At 39.4% G+C, this 13,828-nt stretch overlaps 1 protein-coding gene across 1 annotated transcript in view; it reads left to right on the forward strand.

The window, feature by feature from the left end:
- Positions 1–13,828, forward strand: part of LOC123791797 (phosphatidylinositol 3,4,5-trisphosphate 3-phosphatase TPTE2-like) — a 119,946-nt gene that overhangs the window by 10,537 nt on the left and 95,581 nt on the right. The window lies entirely within an intron of this gene.

The raw sequence follows: 13,828 nt of genomic DNA on the forward strand, positions 1-13,828 counted from the left end.
TCCATAGAATTGCCTTTGCATCTTTGTTGAAAATCAGTTGACCATATACAAGGGTCTGTTTCTGGACTCTTTTTTGTTCTGTTCTGTGTGTCTAGTCTTTCCTTTATACCACATTGTCTTATTTAACCTTAGAGTAAGTGTTTAAATCAGGTAGTGGTATCACTCTACCTTTCCATATAAATTTTAGAATCAGGTTGTCAATTTCTGCCAAAAATAATGTTGTGATTCATTTTATTAAGATTGTATTGAATCTGTAAATTGGTTTGAGCAGAATTGACATCAATATTGACTCTTGTAATCTATGAACATGATACATTTCTTACTGGGACCATGTTTTCTTCCATCATGTTTTATAATTTTCAGCATGCAAATCCTCCACACATTTTGTCAATTTATACCAAAGTATTTCATGGGTTTTGATGCTAATATAAATGGTACAGTTGCTTACATTTTTATTTTTCAGTTCATTGCTCATCTACAGAAATACAATTGAATTTTGTATATCAGCCTTTATTTGGTAACTTTATTAAATTCACATATTAGTTCCATTAGCTTTTATGTAGATTCCTTGGGATTTTCTTGGCAGAACAAGCATATCATCTGCAAATATGTTATTTCTTCCTTTCTAATCCGTATTTCTGTTATTTCCCTTCCTTGCCTTATTGTACTGACTAGGGCCTCCAGTACAATTTTGAATAGAAGGAAGTGTGAACTGACATCCTAAATTCCTAATCAGTGGAGAAAAAAATCCAGTCTTTCATCATTAAGATTCCTATTAGCCATAGGTTCTTTTTGTAAATGGCACTTGTGAGGTTAAGGAAGTTTCTTCTATTTGCAGTTCACTGGAAGTTTTTATTATGAATGGGTGTTAAATTTTGTTTAAAAAATATTTTTTGCATTTAGTGAAAAGTTCACTAAAATGAACTTGGGAGGTTTGGCAGGGGGAGCTCTCATACCTTAACACTCACTGTCAATTCCAAATCCAACAGAAAGAGACTTTGCAAATCAATACTGCTACAGCCCAGCCAATGAGAAATAGTCACAACTCAACCAATGAAAAGCCGTATACTTCAACCTCCCAGTTTACTGTTTTATTTGTACTGTTTACAACCTCCCAGTTCACAGTTTACTTTTAGTTTATAACAGCCCCTTCCAACTTCCCCCTTTCCTCTATAAAAGAGTGTTTCTCTCCTTTGTGGTTTTGCCATAGCTTGCTTGTCCCAGATTGCAATTCTCTGCTCTTCCCAAATGAACCCATTTTTGCTGGTAAAATAATTGGCAGGTTTTTTTTTAAGGGTAACGTTACTTGGTGATCAAAAATGGGATCCAGAGAAGAACCCCAATAGCTCTGAGGCTGGTGAGCAAACATATGCCAGTACCCACAGAGCCAATTCCTGAATAAGCTCATTTTTGCCGGTAAAATAACTAGTAGTTTTATTGTTTTTCTTTTAAATATTTTTTAATTTAAATTCAATTTAATTAACATATAGTATATTATTCGCTTCAGAGATAGTGTTCAGTGATTCATCAGTTGCATGTAACACCCAGAGCTCATTACATCAAGTGCCCTCCTTAATGCCCATCACCCAGTTACCCCATCACCCCACCCACCTCCCCTCCAGCAACCCTAGTTAAGAGTCTCTTATGGTTTGTCTCCCTCTGTTTTTATCTGATTTTTCCTTCCCTTTCCCTATGTTCATCTCTTTTGTTTCTTAAATTCCACATATGAGTGAAATCATATGGTATTTGTCTTTCTCTGACTTATTTCACTTAGCATAAAACCCTCTAGTTCTATCTATGCCACTGCAATGGCAAGATTTCATTCTTTTTGGTGGCTGAGTATTATTCCATTGTATATCTATACCACATCTTCTTTATCCATTCATCTGTCAATGGACATCTGGGCTCTTTCCACAGTTTGGCTATTGTGGACATTGCTGCTATAAACATTGAGGGGCAGGTGCTCCTTTGAATCACTATATTTGTATCCTTTGGATAAATACCTAATAGTGCAATTACTGGGTTGTATGGTAGTTCCATTTTTAACTTTTTGAGGAACCTCCATACTGTTTTCCAGAGTGTCTGCACCAGTTTGCATTCCCACCACCAGTGTAAGAGTGTTGTCCTTTCTTCACATCCTTGCCAACATTTGTTGTTTCCTGACTTGTTAATTTTAGTCATTCTGACTGGTGTGAGGTGGTATCTCATTGGGGTTTTGATTTGTATTTCCCTGATGGCAGTTTTATTTTTAAGGTTAACATTACTTGGTGATCAGAAGTGGGATCCAGAGAAGACCCCCCAACAGCTCTGAGGCTGGTGAGCAAACAGGTGCCGGTACCCACAGAGCCAATTGTGCTCACTGCTTTCTCGCCCACCCTGGGGTTCGAGGGTAAGTTTTCTCCTGGAGTTTGAGCTCTACACTTTGTGTTCAAGCTCTTCAGACTTTATTCAGGATCTGTTTTAAGGTCTTGTGGGTTTTTTTGTTTTTATTTGAGAGTACTCATTTGGCCTTTGGTCCAACTCTTTTTCAGAACCAGACCGTTCCTGTTGGAACTGTGCCAGTTTGAACTGTATTGGCCTTTGGTCTGACCCCCTTTGGGGATTGGACCATTCCATCTGGAATGGTGCCTGCTGGAACTACACTAGCCTTTAGCCTGATTCCTGTTTGGGATCAGACTGTTCCTACTGAACTGTGCTAGCCTTTGGTCTGACTCCTTTTTGGAACCACATTTTTCCTACTGGAACTTGCTGGCTTTTGGTCTGATTCTTTCTGGAACCACACTGCTTCTGAAACTGCCGTTTAGGAATTTTTCTCTTTGCTCTAGAAGAAAAACCTCTAAGAAATCGGATCTCAGTCATCAAAATGCTCTGAGGGCTGCCTCCTGCCCCCTTCCTCCACCACTATTGGGACTCTGCTGGTTTTATGTTTTAAAACTATGGTCCCTTCACATGTGTATTTACAACTAAGTGGACTGATGTAACCAAAAATAATTTATAACTTCAGTGGCCTTATAAGAAATTTCAATCTCCCCAAACTTGTCTCACTCATGATGAAGTCAGAAAGCTATGGCTCCAAAACAAACAAACTGAATGGGATACCTCTTTTAAATGGTACCTTGAGGCTTCCAGATATTTTCAGGCTTCTGTTTGTCCCTTTGTAAAATACTATTTCTTTGGGGTTTTTTGTTTTGTTTTTAATTTTTTTTATGTTTAGTTAGCCAACATATAGTACATCATAAGTTTTTGTTGTACTGTTCAGCGATTCGTTAGTTGCATATGATACTATTTCTAAATTGAGGCAACTATTTCTAAACAATTGAAAGGAGTCAAAATGGCTTCTGAGGCCTCCCCCCGCCCAACCCCCTTGCTGCAGATACAGGTAGAAGCCATCTTGTGCTCAGGCCCCACCTCTGGTGCCACTTTCCTCTCTTCTCTCTACAGAACTTGCCTTTTCCTCCTCATCTAGCCCTATTCCTCCTCTCCTGAAACTATTAAAACCTGCCTCTTTAAAGTCAAGTCTTGTGAGTACCTAAATAAACCCCGAGTTTCCTACATTCCCTGGACTAAGGCCAAATTGAGAACCATAGTTAAAGTTTCTTAAAGTGACTGAAGACCTCCATAAGTTTGCTGAAGAATTTAGTATAATTATTCGAACTTACCAGCCTGGTTTCTCAGGTTTATTTCAATTAGTCCACATGCTTGTTGGTGAGGGCTAGGCCAAACACTGGATGAAACTAGCTGGTGTGCAGCCACACCCCCACAGACTCTTAGTCCAGGGTGGGTGATGGCTTAGTGAAGCCAAAGAAAAGACCCAGAGACCATGGTTGAGACAAAGGTTTATTGGGGGAACTTAAGTACAGGGAGTCCAGGAGTAGCCAACTGGACAAAGCATCTACTGCTAGGAGCTATGTATGGCAAGTTTTTACATCATAGTAACTTACTCTACCAACTATCAGTGGCCCTGCTTCTCCTTGCATGGCCAGCATTTCCAAGGAGATCAAGGCCTGCCACCTGGACACCCTTCCTGGGAGAATTTTTTTTGTAGTTTCTTAGTTATTTGTGTTCTCCTATCATTTGCATGTTGTGGCTTATACTGTTGCTGTGGGATTTGGTTGCAGTGCACCTTGGCATACCTGGCTCCAGGTAGTCATGGAAGAGGGGCATGTAAGAATATACAGGCCATTCAGGGTGTACTGGGAGCACACCCTGGAAGCACGCCCAGAGCCCTTGATCTTGAACACTGAACAGTATGTTTTTCTGCATATTCTGCTTGATGGGAATATAAAGGAAGAACAGGATCTCTGTATTCTCCAGAAGTGACTAATAGGGGCATTTGGGATATGCTTGCACAAACTAGCTATCCAGCATGTACCATACACTCCATCTCAGCACACCCTGAATGGCCTGTACATTCTTTACATATGGTTGGTCCCTTATAGATTTCCCAGCTATCTGTGCATAGAACAATGGAATCAGGCTCATGAAGCAATAGCATCTATGATGCTTGCAGTTTGGCCTGTTGACTCCTATGTCCAGTGCCAGAGTCCGTCAGATACTTCCAGTTGAGGGTTGGATGGCAATGGCTGTCCAGGTGCAGGGTGACCCCTTGCTGACCCTTCAGTATACAGGCATGCTCTGGGATTGGTCCATGTCCTTCCTACATAAAGAATGGCAGCTGTGGTGGCTCTGCAGCCTCAGTTAATGGCTGTCCTTCAGAGGTGACATGAGTCACCAGGCCAAGAATGAGTGCAGCTTCACACTAAGAGGGCTGTTCACCAAGTTACTATGTTGTTGCAAATAGGCATGCCATTTGGCTACAGTCTGGATTTGGCCAATGTCTGACTTGGGCTCTTGGAATGTATCCTTTAGCCATCCTGCTATAGGATACTAAGTGTGAAAGGTCACTGGGATCCTTTTAGTCATGTCTTCTACTTGCCATAAGGCATGGTAAGTAGCCCACATTTGTTCTAAAATGCAATATCATGTTTCAACTCCTTTCTATAACCATGACCAGAAGCCTAACAGTATGCATTTGTGCCCTTGCCATTGCCATAAGTTCCATCTAAACCCTTTTGGGTAACTGGTTTCATCCATTCAAGTGGCTGGCCCTGTACACAAACACCTAAGGCTTGGATCTGTTTAACAGCTACCTTGGCTTGTTCAAATGCTTCTATTTCCTTTGAGGACCAGTCCCATTGGACTCCTGTTCTTACCAATCTATAAATGGGCTGAAGAACTTGAGCCACGTGAGGGATAAATGGATACCAATACTCTCAGAAACCTAGGAATGTTTGCAACTGCTATGGTGTGGTGGGCCGTGGATATGCTTGTATCTTACCAATAACTGCTGCAGGAACAACTTTTTAAATTCCAGTATAATTAATATATGGTGTTTATTAGTTTCATGTACGATATAGTGATTCAACAATTTTATACATTACTCAGTGCTCATTATGATAAATGTACTCTTTAATCCCCTTCACCTATTTTACCCATCCCCACCTGCTCATATGGTAACTATCGGTTCTCTATATTTAAGAGTCTGGTTTTTTGTCTCTTCATTTCTTTATCTGTTTGTTTTGCTTCTTAAATTCCACATATGAGTGAATTCCTATAGTATTTGTCTTTCTCTGACTTATTTTACTTAGCATTATATTTTCTAAATCTGTCCATTTTGTTGCAAATGGCAAATTTTCATTTTTTATGGCTGAATAATATTCCAGTGTGTGTGTGTGTGTGTGTGTGTGTGTGTGTGTACCACCTCTTCTTTAGCCATTCATTTATCAGTGGACACCTGGGCTGCTTTCATAATTTGGCTATTGCAAATAATGCTGTAATAAACGTAGGGGTGCATATATCCTTAGAATTCATGTTTTCCTGTTTTGGGGGTAAACATCCAGTTGTGGAATTACTAGTTCCTATGGTAATTCTACTTTTAATTTTTTGAAGAACTTCCATCTGTTTTCCACAGTGATTGCACCAGTTGGTCTTGTCACCTATAGTGCTTCAGGGTTCCTTTTTCTCCCCATCCTCACCAACACCTGTCATTTCTTATGTTGTTGATTTTAGCAATTCTGACAGATGTGAGGAGATATCTCATTGTAGTTTTGATTTGCATTTCCCTAATAATGACTGATGTTGAGGATCTTTTCACGTGTCTGTTGGCCATCTGTATGTCTCTTTTGGAGGAATGTCTGTTCATCTGCTCATTTTTAAATTGGATTATTTGGGGGTTTTAGTGTTGAGCTGTATAAGTTCTTTACATATTTTGGATAATCCTTTATCAGATATGTCATTTGCAAATATCCTCTCACATTCAGTAGGTTGTCTTTTCATTTGGTTGATTGTTTCCTTCATTGTGCAAAAGCTTTTTTATTCTGATGTCCCAATCATTTAATTTTGCTTTTGTTTCCTTCACCTTAGGAAATATATCTAGAAAAATTTTGCTATGGTTGATGGCAAAGAAATTACTGCCTATGTTTTCTTCTACAAATTTTATGGTTGAGGTCTTACATTTACGTCTTTAATCTATTGTGAGTTTATTTGTGTATATGGTGTAAGAAAGTTTCACTCCTTTGCATGTAGCTGTCCAGTTTTCCCAACACCATTTGTTAAAAAGACAATCCTTTCCCCATTGTATATTCTGGCCTCCTTTGCTATAGATTAATTGACCACAAAAGCCTGGGTTTATTTCTGGGCTCTCTATTGTGTTCCATTTGTCTGTGTGTCTGTTTTTGTGCCAGTACTATACTGTTGTGATTACAATAACTTTGTAGTAGATCTTGAAATCTGGGATTGTAATACTTCCAGATTTGCTATTCTTTGTCAAGACCGCTTAGGCTATTTGAGTTCTCTTGTGGTTCTGTACAAATGTTTAGGATTCCTTGTTTTCGTTCTATGAAAAATGCTTTTGATATTTTGATAGGGATTGCATTAAGTGTATAGATTGCTGTGGATAGTATGGCTATTTTAACAATATTTGTCTTCCCAATCCACAAGCATGGAATATCTTTCCATTTGTTTGTGTCATCTCCAACATCTTTCATCAGTATTTTATTGTTTTCCGGGTACATTTCTTCAATCTCCTTGGTTAAGTTTATTCCTAGGTATTTTATTCCTTTATATGAAGTTGTAAATGGAATTGTTTTCTTAATTTTCCTGCTACTTTATTAGTGTTTAGAAGTGTAACAGATTTCTGTATGTTAATTTAGTTTCTGGGACTTTACTGACTTCATTTATCAGTTCTAGGAGTTTTTTTGGTGTAGTCTTTAGGGTTTTCTACATGTAGTATTAGATCATCTGCAAATAGAGACTCTAACTTTCTCCTTACCAATTTAGATGACTTTTGTGTATTTTCTTGTCTTATTGCTGTGGCTAGGACTTCCAGTACTATGTTGAATAAAAGTGGTGAGACTAGAGATCTTGTTCCTGACCTTAGGGGAAAGTCTCCCAGTCTTTCACCATTGAGTATGATATTAGTTGTGGGTTTGTCATATATGGCTTCTATTATATTGAAGTATGTTCCCTCTAACCCAAGGTGTTTGGTTTTTTTTTTTTTTTTTTTTTATCATGAATGGATGCTGTACTTTGTCAAGTGCCTTTTCTGCATCAATTGAATCATCATATATATTTTATCCTTTCTCTGGTTGATGTGCTGTATCACACTGATTGAATTGCAAATATTGAACCACTTTTGCATCCCTAGTGAAAGTTTTTTTTTAATGTATCATTGCCTATGGTTTGTTAGCCTTTTGTTGAGGATTTTTGCATCTATGTTCACCAGTGATATTGACCTGTATTCTTTTTTTTTGTAGTGTCTATCTGGTTTTGGTATCAGGGTAATGCTGGCCTCATAGAATGAATTTGGAAGCTTTATTTCATCTTCTATTTTTGGAATAATTTGAGAAGAATAGGTATTAACTCTTCTTTAAAGGTTTAATAGAATTCACCTGTGAATCCATCTGGTCCTGGACTTTTGTTTTTCAGGAGTATTTTTAATTACTTAATTTCATGTTAGAAATGGGTCTGTTCAAATTTTCTGTGTCTTCCTGATTCACTTTTGGGAGGTTCTGTGCTTCTAGGATTTATCCATTTCTTCTAAGTTGTCCAATTTTTTTGCATATAATTTTTCATGATATTCTTTCATAATCCTTTGTATTTTTGTGCTGTTGGTTGTTTTCTCCCCTCCTTCATTTCTGAATTTGTGTGCACTCACTCTCACGTTCTCTCTTGCTCTCACTCTGGCTCTTTTTCTTTGAGTTTGGCTAAAGGTTTATCAATTTTATTGAGCCTTTCAAAGAACCAGCTCCTGGTTTCATTGGTCTGTTCTATTGTTTTTAAATCTCCATTTCACTTATTTCTGCTCTAACCTTTATTATTTCCTTCCTTCTACTGCCCTTGGGCTTTGTCCTTTTACCAGTTTCTTTAGGTGTAAGGTTATGTTGTTTACCTGAGATATTTCTTGCTAATTGAGGTAGGCCTGTATTAATATAATCTTTCCTCTTAGAACAGATTTTGCTGCATCCCAAAGATTTTGGACCATTGTTTTCATTTTCATTTGTCTCCATGTATTTTTTTATTCCTCTTTGATTTCTTGGTTGACTCATTGTTTGTAGCACGTTTAGTTATTTGTGCTCTTTCTAGATTTTTTCTTGCGATTGATTTCCAGTTTCGTACCATTGTGGTTGGAAAATATGCATGATATGATTTCAATCCTTTTGAACCTGTTGAGACTTGATTTCTGGCCTAACGTGATCTATTCTGGAGAATGTTCCATGTGCACTCAAAAAGAATATGCTGCTGTTCTAGGATGGAATGTTCTGAATATATGTGTTCAAAATATGACACATATTTTGATGTGTCATTCAAAAACTACTGTTTCCTTGTTAATTTTCTGTCTGGATGATCTATCCATTGATGTAAGTGGGGTGTTAAAGTCCCCCTACTATTATGTTATTACTCTCAATGTCTTCCTTTATGTCTGTTAATAGTTGCTTTATGGATGTGTGTGCTCCCAAGTTGAGCACCTAATTGGTGATATTTGGGTGCATACAATTATACCTTCTTGTTGGTTTGTTCCCTTTATGTTTATGTCTCTGTCTCTTGTTAACAGTCTTTGTTTAAAGTCTGTTTTCCTGATATAAGTATTGCTATCTCAGCCTTTTGCTTCCATTTGCATGATAAATGTTTTTCCATCCCCTCACTTTCAGTCTACATGTCTTTAGATCTGAAATGAGTCTCTTGTAGGCAGCATTTATAGATAGGTCTTGTTCTTATCCATTCAGTCACCCTGTGTGTTTATTGGAGCAGTTAGTCCATTTACATTCTACGTAATTATTAATAGGTATGTGCTTACTCCCATTTTGTTACTTGTGTTTTTTTAAAGATTTTATTTATTTCAGAGAGAGAGCGAAAGGTAGCAAGAGAGTGCATGAGCATGGGTAGGGGAGAGGGAGAAGCAGACTCCCTGCTGAGCAGGGAGCTGGACACAGGGCTCGGTCCCAGGATCCTGAGATCATGACCCAAGTCAAAGGCAGATGCTTAACTGACTGAGCCACCCAGGCGCCCCTATGTTACTTGTTTTATAGTTGTTCTTGTAGTTCGTCTCTTGCTCTCTTCCCTTGTGGTTCGATGGTTCATTTAGTGATATGCTTGGATTCCATTCTCTTTATTTTTTTGAATAATTACAGGTTTTTGATTTGTGGTTATCATTAGGTTCATGTATAACATACATATAGGAGTCTCTATTAAATTGATAGTTGCTTAAGTTTGAACTCTTTCTAAAAGCACTATATTTTTATACACCCCCTCACATTTTATGTATATGATGTCATACTTCACATCCTTTTATTTTGTGACTCCCTTAACTGATTTGTATAGATATAATTGATTTTACTGCTTTTTGCTTTAACCTCCATACTGGCTTTATAAGTAATTTACTACTTACTCTGTTTGTATTTACATGTGAAATGTTTTCCTTTCGTAATTTTCTTATTCTTGATAATGGCCTTTTCTTTCCACAGAAGGAATTTCCTTTAATGTTTCTTGTAAAACTGGTTTAGTAGCAATGAACTCCTTTCACTTTGGTTTTGGAAAATATTCATCTCTTCTACTCTGAATTACACCTTGCTGAGTAGAGTGTTCTTGAGTGCAGGTTTTTTCCTTTCAGCGCTTTGAAAATATTATGCCACTTTTTTCTGGCCTGCAGAGTTTCTGCTGAAAAAATCAGCTGGTAACCTTATGGGGTTTCCCTTTAATGTAACTGCTTTATTTTCACTTGCTGCTTTAAAAAAATCTCTTTATCACTACCTTTTGCCATTGTAATTGTTATGCGTCTTGGTGTGGACCTCTGTATATTGATTTTATTGGCGGCTCTTGGTGCCTCTTGGATCTGGATGTCTGTTTCCATCCCCAGATTTGGGAAGTTTTCAGCTGCTATTTTTTTCAAATTCTCTGTCCCCCTTTCTTTCTCTTCTCCTTTTGGGATCTCTATAATGTGAAAGTTATCATACTTGATAATTTTGCTGAGTCCCTAACTTATTCACATTTTTATTCTTTTGTGTTGTTGTTCAGCTTGGTTGCTTTCTGTTACTCTATGTTCCAGCTTGCTGATTGATTCTTCTGTCTTCTCTAATCTACTATTTATTCCCTCTAGCATATTTTTAATTTCAATTATTGAGTTCTTCACCTTTTGATTGGTTCTTTTTTACATTTTATAGCTCTTTATTGAAGGTCTCACTGAGGTCCTCCACTCTTTTTTAAATCCAGTAAGTATCTTTATGAACATTATTTTGAGTTTTTCGTCAGGCATATTGCTTATCTCTGTCTCATTTTAGCTCTTTTGCTCTGGTTTTGTCCTGTCCTTTCATTTAAGACAAATTTCTCTGTTTCCTCACTTTAAGTAACTCTCGTGTTTGTTTCTATGTATTAGGAAAGTCATTATGTCTCCTGACTTTGAAAGTAATGACCTTATGAAGAAGAGGTTCTGTGGTGCCTGTTTACTGGAAACAGTATTTGGATTCCACGTACTCTACTGCTGAGCCTCATTGTCCTTCAATCCAGTTGGCTGCAGCAATCTACTTTGCCTGTCATAGGCAGGTTTTGGTCCCTCTGCTACTGAGGGGCCAGTCTGGGGCTGCTGTAGACTTGCAGTTGGGTGGTATCAGCAGTCAGACAAGGTGCCTGCCCTTAACTCATCTGCTGGGGTTGCAGTCACACCGACCTCAGGGCATCTCCCTGTGTTGTATCCTGAGAGGCTTTGGTTGGTGGATGGGTCCTGCAGACTAACTAGATACCTGCCCCCCAATTCATCTGCCAGAACTGCAGTGACCCGAAACTGTTGGTCTCTCTCCCTGTGCTGCCCCCTGGGAGGTTTTTATTGGTGGATGGGGCTGACAATCAGATCAGATGCCTGCCCCCTGTCTGTCTGCTCAGGTGGCACATGCATTGATAGGGCAGTCTGCACTGCCAGTTTTAAGGTTCAGCTACTGGGACTGCAGTAGAACTTGTATGTGTAGTTATCTTCCCCTCTCCTCAGGGCAGGTGTCACTTTGAAGAAAGCCCCTCTGAGTGGGGCATGTTGGATGTGACAGATCCACAGGAGAACATGGGGGCAGGGCACACGGTGTTAGCAAGGGAGGTGTAAAGTGTTCTCACTGGTTCCCAGGCTAACTAGGCTGGGGTGGGGGCAAATGGTCCCACCAGCTCTTTTGTTTTTGGAGAAGTCTTTTTTTTTTTTTTTTAAGATTTTATTTATTTATTTGACAGAGACAGAGACAGCCAGCGAGAGAGAGAACACAAGCAGGGGGAGTGGGAGAGGAAGAAGCAGGCTCATAGTGGAGGAGCCTGATGTGGGGCTCGATCCCATAACGCCGGGATCACGCCCTGAGCCGAAGGCAGATGCTTAACCGCTGTGCCACCCAGGCGCCCCTTGGAGAAGTCTTCTAAAGATCACTGCTCTCCAGCATATACTCTGAGATTAATAAATAAATCTTCACTACACTTCAGATACTTTTCAAACTGCTGCTTCTATGCTTATCTCAGTGGGATTGTTTGTTATTCTGGCCCTTTAAGGGCAAGGACTCAGTTCCCTATTGCCCTCTGGCTTCTCCAGAACTAAGTCTGTCTGATTTTTAAAGTACCCTGAGTTAAGCCCTACTGGTTGTACAAACTCACAAAGTTAAGCCCCACTGGCTTTCAAAGCCAAATGTTATGGGGCTCATCTTCGCATTGCAGGTCCCCCATGTCTGGGGTACCTGCTGTGGAGTCTGCTCCTCTCCCTTTTCCATGCTTGTGGGGTCTTCTTGTTTGCGGTTAGTCTCAGCAGGAGTTTTGTTCCCCACTGCACCTCCACCCGGCCTACCCTTTGCAATGTGGCCTCCTCTCCACCATGAACTGTGGAAGGTCTCTTCTGCCAGTCTTTGGGTCATTTTCTGGGTTAGTTACGCTGATGCGGCTGTTACCTTGGTGTGCCCAGGGTGAGCTTAGGAACCTCCTACTCCACCATCTTCCCAGAAGTCCCCTGAAAACCTACAATATGAAAGTCATACTATTATGGAGAATTTCATGTTATTTATCCTTGGTTTTGGAATCATTTGTTCACATTGCCACATGCTACATTAACAATGATTATTTAGACTTAGTTCTGAATATTTATGATTTCTTAACACCTTGTCTCTATAAGGTATCTTCCTTATTCCTGAGTTCTTCATTTTGACTCATTGCTTGGTTGGTACTTCTTTGAGTAATTGTTTTTAGGAGAGCCACATGGCTGCTATGCTTTGAGTCATGGCATGTTGGAGGGTGTTTGTTCCTTTCAAATGTCAGCAATGCTTCTGCTGGATATGGAATTACTGAGTCACCGTTCTTTCCCTGCAAACTCCACACATGTTGTTTGAAGCTGAACTCTTAACACAAAACTTTTTTTAGAAATCTCAACTGTATATTTACTTGGAGTAGTTTTGGGAGACACTGAAAAAGATAGGGGAGTTAAAGCCTCCCCTTTGTGTCTTGTGATTCTGTCAGGCATGGGTTCTGTATGGTCACTTTGTCAAGTAAATTCAGATTTATTATAACATTTCTTCGTTACCCAGAAATCCAGTCTGTGTGGGATCAGAAGGGCATGTTTTAAGAAAATGGCAGCCTCAGGGCAATTCCCCTCTTTTGGCCAATTAGTCATGTGTCCACATTAGCCTCTGCTTCCTAAAGCTTGGGCAGAGATGGTGACTGCAGGTGGGGGAGGGAGAATTTGCAGGGAGTGGGGAGTACTTATGACTCAGTTTAGCCTAATAGCATTCATTAGTAGCCGATTTTGGCAGGGCCCAGTTCTATTCATCTGTTTACTCCATTGTCCAGTCCATCCTTGGGCACTGCTTTGGCATTAATGCTACTTGGGGTGGAATTTGGGACCTATGTTGTAGGCTTCAGCAGGGCAATAATTTGCTCCCCAGTAGCTACCTTGACTCCAGGCATAGAGTAAAAGGAGGCATAGCTGGAGGCTCCATCAAACAGGCTCCTCCTTCCCCTATTAATGGAAGGAGCCCAGTCTCTAGGGTGTTTCTCCTTTGAAATGTATCTTACTAAAATTCTGTATCTCCAAAGTGCACTTGCAACCCCAATGTGACTCGCATTAACAATTAAGTGTTGTGTTCCTGGATGTCTTTTTTTTTTTTTTTCAAGAGATGAATATTGTAAGACAAGAGTATCATTTACTCTCTACCCATCCCTGAAGGACTTTATTTTACTGCTATGGAAACAGGTCTGGCCAAGGTTTGATGACTTACACAAGATACCACAGCTTATTAATGGGAGAGATGGAACATTGATCTCG

This window comes from Ursus americanus, chromosome 10 (genome assembly GCF_024610735.1).
Source record: "Ursus americanus isolate L20-20 chromosome 10, mUrsAme1.1.p, whole genome shotgun sequence".
NCBI classification, from domain to species: Eukaryota; Metazoa; Chordata; class Mammalia; order Carnivora; family Ursidae; genus Ursus; species Ursus americanus.